Here is an 8074-nt window from a genome sequence, read left to right on the forward strand (position 1 = left end):
AGAATAGGTTAAGGTTAAGGTGTAGGTTTAGGAAATCGGGTTCAGGTTCGAGATCGGGTTTAGGTTTGTGTTTTCAAGTTTAGGTTAGGGGTTGAGATTATGATTAGGTGTAGGTTTAGGTTTAAGGATTTGAGAATATATTTCGGTTTTAGGTTTAGGTTTTGGTTTTGGGCTTAGGTTTAAGTTATAGGTTTAGGTTATAAGTGCAGGTTATAGGTTTAGGTTTAGGTTAGGTTATAGGTTAAGGTTTAGGGAATTCAAAATAGGTTAAGGTGTTTAGGAAATCGGGTTCGGGTTCGGGATCGGGTTTAGGTTTCGGTTTTCATGTTTGAGTTTAAGTTTAGGTTAGGGAGTTGAGATAAGGATTAGGTGTAGGTTTAGGTTTAGGGTTTTGAGAATAAATTTAGGTTTTAAGTTTAGGTTTAGGTTATAGGTTATAGGTTTAGGTTTAGGTTTAGGTTAAAGTTTAGGTTTAGCTTAAGGTTTCGGTTTAGGTTTAGGTTTAAGTTATAAGCTATATGTTTAGGGAATTGAGAATAGGTATGATTAGGTTAAGGAAATCGGATTTGGGTTCGGGATCGGGTTTAGGTTGGGTTTTCAAGTTTAGGTTTAGGTTTAGGTTAGGGAGTTAAGATTAAGATTAGGTGTAGGTTTAGGTTTAGGGATTTGAGAATACATTTAGGTTATAGGTTTGGGTTTAGGTTATAGGTTTAGGTTTAGGTTAAGGTTATAAGCTATAGGTTTAGGGAATTGAGAATAGGTTAAGGTTTAGGTTTAGGAAATCAAGTTCGGGTTCGGGATCGGGTTTAGGTTTGGGTTTTCAAGTTTAGGTTTAGGTTTAAGTTAGGGAGTTGAGATTATGATTAAGTGTAGGTTTAGGTTTAGGAATTTGAGAATACATTTAGGTTTTTGGTTTAGGTTTAGGTTATAAGTTATAGGTTTAGGTTTAGGTTATAAGCTATAGGTTTAGGGAATTGAGAACAGATTAAGGTTTAGGTTTAGGAAATTGGGTTCGGGTTTGGGATCGGGTTTAGGTTTGGGTTTTCAAGTTTGGGTTTAGGTTTAAGTTAGGGAGTTGAGATTAGGATTATGTGTTGATTTAGGTTTAGGGATTTGAGAATACATTTAGGTTTTAGGTTTAGGTTTAGGTTTATGAAATCAGGTTCGGGTTCAGGACCGGGTTTAGGTTTGGGTTTTCAAGTTTAGGTTTAGGTTTAGGTTAAGGAGTTGAGATTAGGATTAGGTGTAGGTTTAGGTTTAGGGATTTGAGAATACATTTAGGTTTTACGTTTAGGTTTAGGTTTAGGTTATAGGTTTAGGTTTAGGTTTAGGTTTAGGTTATAAGCTATAGGTTTAGGGAATTGAGAATAGGTTAAGGTTTAGGTTTAGAAAATCGGGGTTAAGTTTAGTTTTTCAAGTTTAGGTTTAGGTTTAGGTTAGGGTATTGAGATTAGGATTTGGTGTAGGTTTAGGTTTTGGGATTTGAGAATACATTTAGGTTTTAGGTTTAGGTTTAGGTTATAGGTTATAGGTTTAGGTTTAGGTTTAGGTTTAGGTTTAGGTTTAGGTTTAAGTTATAAGCTATAGGTTTAGGGAATTGAGAATAGGTATGTTTAGGTTTAGGAAATCGAGTTTGGGTTCGGGATCGGGTTTAGGTTGGGTTTTCAAGTTTAGGTTTAGGTTTAGGTTAGGGAGTTGAGATTAGGATTAGGTGTAGGTTTAGGTTTAGGGATTTGAGAATACATTTAGGTCTTAGGTTTAAGTTTATGTTATAGGTTTAGGTTTAGGTTTAGGTTTAGGTTAAGGTGATAAGCTATAGGTTTAGGGAATTGAGAATAGGTTAAGGTTTAGGTTTAGGAAATCTGGTTCGGGTTTGGGATTGTGTTTAGGTTTGGGTTTTCAAGTTTAGGTTTAGGTTTAAGTTAGGGAGTTGAGATTATGATTAGATGTAGGTTTAGGTTTAGGGATTTGAGAATACATTGAGGTTTTTAGTTTAGGTTTAGGTTATAGGTTATAGGTTTAGGTTTAGGTTATAAGCTATAGGTTTAGGGAATTGAGAATAGGTTAGGTTTTAGGTTTAGGAAATCGGGTTTGGGTTCGGGATCGGATTTAGGTTTGGGTGTTCAAGTTTAGGTTTAGGTTTAAGTTAGGGAGTTGAGATTAGGATTAGGTGTAGGTTTAGGTTTAGGGATTTGAGAATACATTTTGGTTTTGGGTTTAGGTTTAAGTTATAGGTTTAGGTTTAGGTTTCGGTTTAAGTTATAAGCTATAGGTTTAGGGAATTGAGAATACGTTAAGGTTTAGGTTTAGGAAATCGAGTTCAGGTTCGGGATTGGGTTTAGGTTTGGGTTTTCAAGTTTAGGTTTAGGTTTTGGTTAGGGAGTTGAGATTAGGATTAGGTGTAGGTTTATGTTTTGGGATTTGAGAATGCATTTAGGTTTTAGGTTTAGGTTTAGGTTATAGGTTTAGGTTTAGGTTTAGGTTTAGGTTATAACCTATAGGTTTAGGGAATTGAGAATAGGTTAAGGTTTAGGTTTGGGAAATCGGGTTCGGGTTCGGGATCGGGTTTAGGTTTGGGTTTTCAAGTTTAGGTTTAGGTTTAGGTTAGGGAGTTGAGATTAGGATTAGGTATAGGTTTAGGTTTTGGGATTTGAGAATACATTTAGGTTCTGGGCTTATGTTTAGGTTATAGGTTTAGGTATAGGTTTTAAGTGTAGGTTATAGGTTTAGGTTTATGTTAGGTTATAGGTTAAGGTTTTGGGAATTGAGAATAGGTTAAGGTTTAGGTTTAGGAAATCGGGTTCGAGTTCAGGATCGGGTTTAGGTTTGGATTTTCAAGTTTTGGTTTAGGTTTAGGTTAGGGAGTTGAGATTAGAATTAGGTGTAGGTTTTAGGTTTAGGGATTTGAGAATACATTTAAGTTTTAGGTTTAGGTTTAGGTTTAGGTTTATGGTTATAGGTTAAGGTTTAGGTTTTAGGGTTAGGTTAAGGTTAGGTTATAGGTTATAAGTTTAGGTTGTAGGTTATTGGTTATGTTTTAGGTCTTAGGTTTTGGTTTAGGTTAAGGTTATAGGTTTAGGTTTAGGTTTAGGTTAAGGTTTAGGTTATGGTTATAAGCTATAGGTTTAGAGAATTGAGAATAGGTTAAGGTTTAGGTTTAGGAAATCGGGTTCGCATTTAGTTTTAGGTTTTCAAGTTTAGGTTTAGGTTTAGGTTAGGGTGTTAAGATTAGGATTAGGTGTAGGTTTAGGTTATAGGTTTAGGTTTTGGTTAAGGTTGATGTTTAGGTTATAGGTTTTGGGATTTGAGAATAGGTTTAGGTTATAAGAATAGGTTTAGGTTATAAGTATAGGTTTAGGTTTAGGTTTTATGTTTAGGTTAAGGTTATAGGTTTAGGTTTAGGTTTAGGTTAAGGTTTAGGGAATTGAGTTTAGGTTATAGGTTATAGGTTAAGGTTTAGGTTTAGGTTTAGGGATTTGAGAATAGGTTTAGGTTATAGGTTTAGGTTTAGGTTAAGGTTATAGGTTAAGGTTAAGGTTATAGGTTTAGGTTTAGGTTAGGTTATAGGTTTTTGGTTAAGGTTTAGGTTATAGTTATAGGTTTTGGGATTTGAGAATAGGTTTAGGTTATAAGTATAGGTTTAGGTTAGGTTATAGGTTAAGGTTTTGGGAATTGAGTTTAGGTTATAGGTTCAGGTTATAGGTTATAGGTTATAGGTTTAGGTTAAGGTTTAAGTTATAGGTTTTGGGATTTGAGAATAGGTTTAGGTTATAAGTATAGGTTTAGGTTAGGTTGTAGGTTAAAGTTTAGGGAATTGAGTTTAGGTTATAGGTTATAGGTTATAGGCTTAGGTTAAGGTTTAAGTTGTAGTTATAGGTTTTGGGATTTGAGACTAGGTTTAGGTTATAGGTTAAGGGTGTGGTCCCTGCAAATACAGATATAAACACGGCTTGCTCCAATTGGCTAGGCCCTTCCAATGCTGTTTATAGGAAATGAACAGCTTCATCATGGTCATAACAGTGGTTCCCACCTTCCAGGGACCCCCGCTTAACATCCGGATAGCTCCGATGCACATCCGGGTCTGCTTCATTAATTTCGAGCAAATACATAAACTGCCACTATGCGGGAACCCCCCAAATCTAGGAAAATCTAATGACTTGCAGTCAACTATTGCACAATATATGAAATGGGAAGCAAATAATGAACTAAAATGTCCATGCTTATGCAGTAAACTAGAAAGATAAATTGAAAACTTTCCAATAGTGTGCATTTTACCTGAGGAAGGCCTCCCATATTTGTATTATTGGTTACTCATCCTTTTATCTACAAGCCATAATCGACCAACAATTTCTATAGCTACCTGTACTCTGAAACCAACATAAATATAACTGGGAAACAATATAAGGAAAAAGAAAAAATGAATTTACCTGTACACATGATTAAATGTTTCCTTATAAGGAGGTGATATTATATCTTTAATAGCCACAACCTGTATGACAGAAAACCCGGCGAAAGCAGCCCTAATGATAAAGAACATTTCTTTCCATGAATTCAAAAACCTATGACATGGCCAGAGGAAGAGAATGATGAATTATCTTTCTTTACTTTATCAACATCTGCGGGATTAAGAAGCAAAGAATGAAGAAATTCGACATGTAACTACATACAAGAAAGATAAAGGATATGCATACCTGGAGTTCTGATTTATAAAAAAAATGTAAAATTTTAAGCATGGTCAAATTACCCAAAGCAGGAGGAATTGGACCAGTCAGAGAGAAGTTGAAGATCCTTTTCTTTCTCAAGTAGTGAAGCAACAAGGGAGCTTAATGCCTACAAAATATATGCATTTTCTTCAATACCTCTGCCACAAGAATATATGCATTTTCTGACAAACTGCAAAAAAGAAACCATTTGAGGTTATTCGTGAAGTAAAAACTGATATAAGATGGACGAATGACAAATGACAAGTGAGAGTAAGACCCAAAACACTGCTTCATAAGGTCTTTTTTTTTGTAATAAGCATCCAAAAAAATCCATTAAATAAAATACCCTATAGTTCCTCAGTCTAATTTGCAAGTGGGACCCATGTCTTGAAAAAATTACTGTTAAATCTGACAGGAACGAACATAGATGTTTTCCTTCTCGATTAAAATTTAACTAATGAAACGGAGGAAATGGTGAAGTATCCGATCTTCAATCAATTTATTACTTATTGCAAAATAGAAAAGAAAAAATTTCAAGAAAGAAAAGGAAAAAAAGGAAAATTTCAAGAGTAAATACAGTAGGATTGCAGCTGCATCATTTGTAATGAAAGTGGAACTCAGAAATGACAAAAGTACAATTTAGAAGGTTGCTTGCATAAAGAGTGAAATCAAAGAAGTATACCAAAAATACCCAGAACTTAATATGGATAAGTAAACAATGACAACCTCTTGGAAAAAATCAACCACCATAGTTATCAAACCAACCTATTTCCATGGCAGTAAATGACACATGGTAGGGGAATGCTTTCCGGGAAAGTTGACGGAACATAATGGTTGCACTTCAAAGTATGGCCTCTTCAATTTTGAAGCTGTTAAATTCAATGAGGCATCATAGCAGCTTTAACAAACATGACATGTAGCAGTGCAGTAAATTTTTATGCAATGGCTGCAAAAAGACAAGAAAAACCTTGGGGTTTGTACTTTCTGCCTCCAAGACTGAATTCCCCTTCCCATGAATTCACAGTAAGGCATGAATAACCTTTTATGGATGGAGATTGAAAACTAAGAACTTGATGGATGAAGGAAGAAGAAACACACCTCATGAAGCGTACCATCACTTCCAACTGCTATCACAGCATCAGCTCCCTCCCTTATGGCCTATACAACCCACCAATATACAACCAATTCAAAGCATACTTTCCTACCAAAATTGCCTAAAAGTGACAAAAATGAACTAGGCTCATGTATCATACTTTCAAGGAAAATGTGTACCTCCCTTGTTATGTCAATAGCATGAGAAGGACCTGAAGTCAAGGATTCATGTACATGATCATAGTTCAGAGAAGTCATTAAGAATAGAAACATGACCAAACTCTTTTTAATTATAGTTGTAAGGGTTTTACCAAAAAAATAAATAAAAATTACTCATTGCATTAGTAAAAGCAAAATAGGCCGCCTCCAATGCTTTCACAAGGTGGAAATTTTTTTACATCCTTTTAATTTATTCACTCCATACACATAAAAGGTAAGATTTCAGACATATTAAAAACGTCCCTTATTTAAATGAACATGTGCGCCCACCTTGTGATCTAAATTATTTACAGGGTGGCCCCACCAAGAACAGGAGATACTCCAGTGCCTTACTCCATGTTATCTCATCAGGCGGCTAAGATCATTTCAAGGGCGAGATAATTAAAGTCCGGCCCATCCAATCACAAGACACTCTAAGGTGGGCACCACATGTTAAACTGCTGGATTGCTCTTGATTGAGCACATCTAATCCTTTTTTAAAAAAATGCATCTATGGCTTCTTTCCACTTTACGAAATACAATCATCGAAGTAGAGAAAAAAGGATTGCACCCAAGTGGTTATGTAAAACTGTAAACTATATAGAGAAGTGGTCCTGTTTTGACCCACTATGATGGACCATGACCAACAACTTCATGATTAATCAGTCTAATTTGGTGCAGAATATCATGAAATTCCATGATATTTGGTACAAAAAAGCAGCCTTGTAGATCAATGACAAGGTGATTAGAAATGAAATTAAGAAAGAAGAACTGGATAAGAAGGCATCGGTTACTAGTGGTAAGAAATGAAGTAAAGAAATATAATTGGTTAGGTGGGAAAGTAATAAACTAACCAAGGAAATCAATGTATGGCACGAGATATTACCATCCAGATTAAGAAGTTAAGACATCCAGATTATGGATTTTGAATTCAGAATCCCCAAATCATCAATTAGGGATTTTCGGATTCAAAATCCCCAAATCAGAAATTTGGGATTATTCAAAACCCTAAATCAATCGAGTTAATCAAGGATTTTCGAATCCCTGACTTTAGAAATTAGAAATTAGGGACTTTCAGAATCCAGATCCCCAAATCCACATTAATTGGGGATTTCAGATTCAAAATCCCTAAATCCAGTTAAATTAGGGATTTGGGATTCAAACCCCTAAATGCAAACATTCAATTAGGGATTCCAGATTCCTGATTTCAAAGCCCAGATTTGAAACCGATAATCCCAAATTGGGATTTTATATACCCTTACTTTTGTTATCGATGGAGGTAGCCATGGATGCTCTGTCCAGCATCGGCACTGTGTATAATCTCCGATTCATCCCAATCGGGTTTCTTCTACCTCCACGCATGGCTTTATAAACCTTGTTGTGCTCGTCCTCTTCATCTTCAGCCGTGGCAGCCATTGTCATGGTTGTAGGTGTATGCTTCTTCTCTCAGCCATGAGGAAGAAACCACTTGTGTCAGATTCGAGAAGGATGGCAATGACGAGGACTCTCGATTCGGCCATGGGTTTTTGGGGAGGGGCAGGTGTGAGAGAGAAAGGGGTCAGGGTGGCCCACAGCTGATCGACGGTTGAGACGAGAGTAGCCATGGTCGGATTTCAGAGAGAGAGAGAGAGAGAGAGAGAGAGAGAGATTTCGGGCGCAAGAGAGAGGGTTTAAGTTTTGGGAGGGGCGGGCGCACGAGAGGGATTTGGGGTTGTGGGAGATGGGCGCGCGCGGGATTGGGTTTTTGGGGTGGAACGGATTGGTTGGTGTTCGGTGGTCTGTGGGCCCCACCATGATGTATGTGTTTCATCCAATCCGTTCATCCATTTTTAAAGATCATTTTAGGCCTTCATCCTAAAAATAAGAGGGATATAAATCTTAGGTGGACCACACCACAGGAAAACAATAATGATTGGATATCCATCATTTAAATCCTCCTAAGGCCCACTGTACTGTTTATCTGACATCCAATCTGTTGATTAGGTCATAAAGGCCCAGATGAAGGGAAAAAACAAAGATCAGCTTGATCCAATACTTTTATTGCTCCCAAATAGTTTTTAATGGTCGACATTCATTCAACA

The 8074-nt window shown here is 36.4% G+C and overlaps 1 long non-coding RNA gene across 2 annotated transcripts; it reads right to left on the minus strand.

The window, feature by feature from the left end:
* Positions 1 to 4501: 4501 nt before the first annotated feature.
* Positions 4502 to 5784, minus strand: LOC131241521 (uncharacterized). 2 transcript variants are annotated; one of them, XR_009169089.1, is made up of 4 exons: positions 5671 to 5784; positions 5469 to 5572; positions 4745 to 4893; positions 4502 to 4559 (listed from the first exon to the last, which is right to left on the minus strand). It is a non-coding gene; the product is annotated as an uncharacterized LOC131241521 (long non-coding RNA). The 2 variants fall into 2 exon arrangements; XR_009169088.1 differs by lacking the exon at positions 4502 to 4559 and having other exon boundaries at positions 4589 to 4893.
* Between the last annotated feature and the right edge of the window lie 2290 nt (positions 5785 to 8074).

Source organism: Magnolia sinica, chromosome 3 (assembly GCF_029962835.1).
Source record: "Magnolia sinica isolate HGM2019 chromosome 3, MsV1, whole genome shotgun sequence".
NCBI classification, from domain to species: Eukaryota; Viridiplantae; Streptophyta; class Magnoliopsida; order Magnoliales; family Magnoliaceae; genus Magnolia; species Magnolia sinica.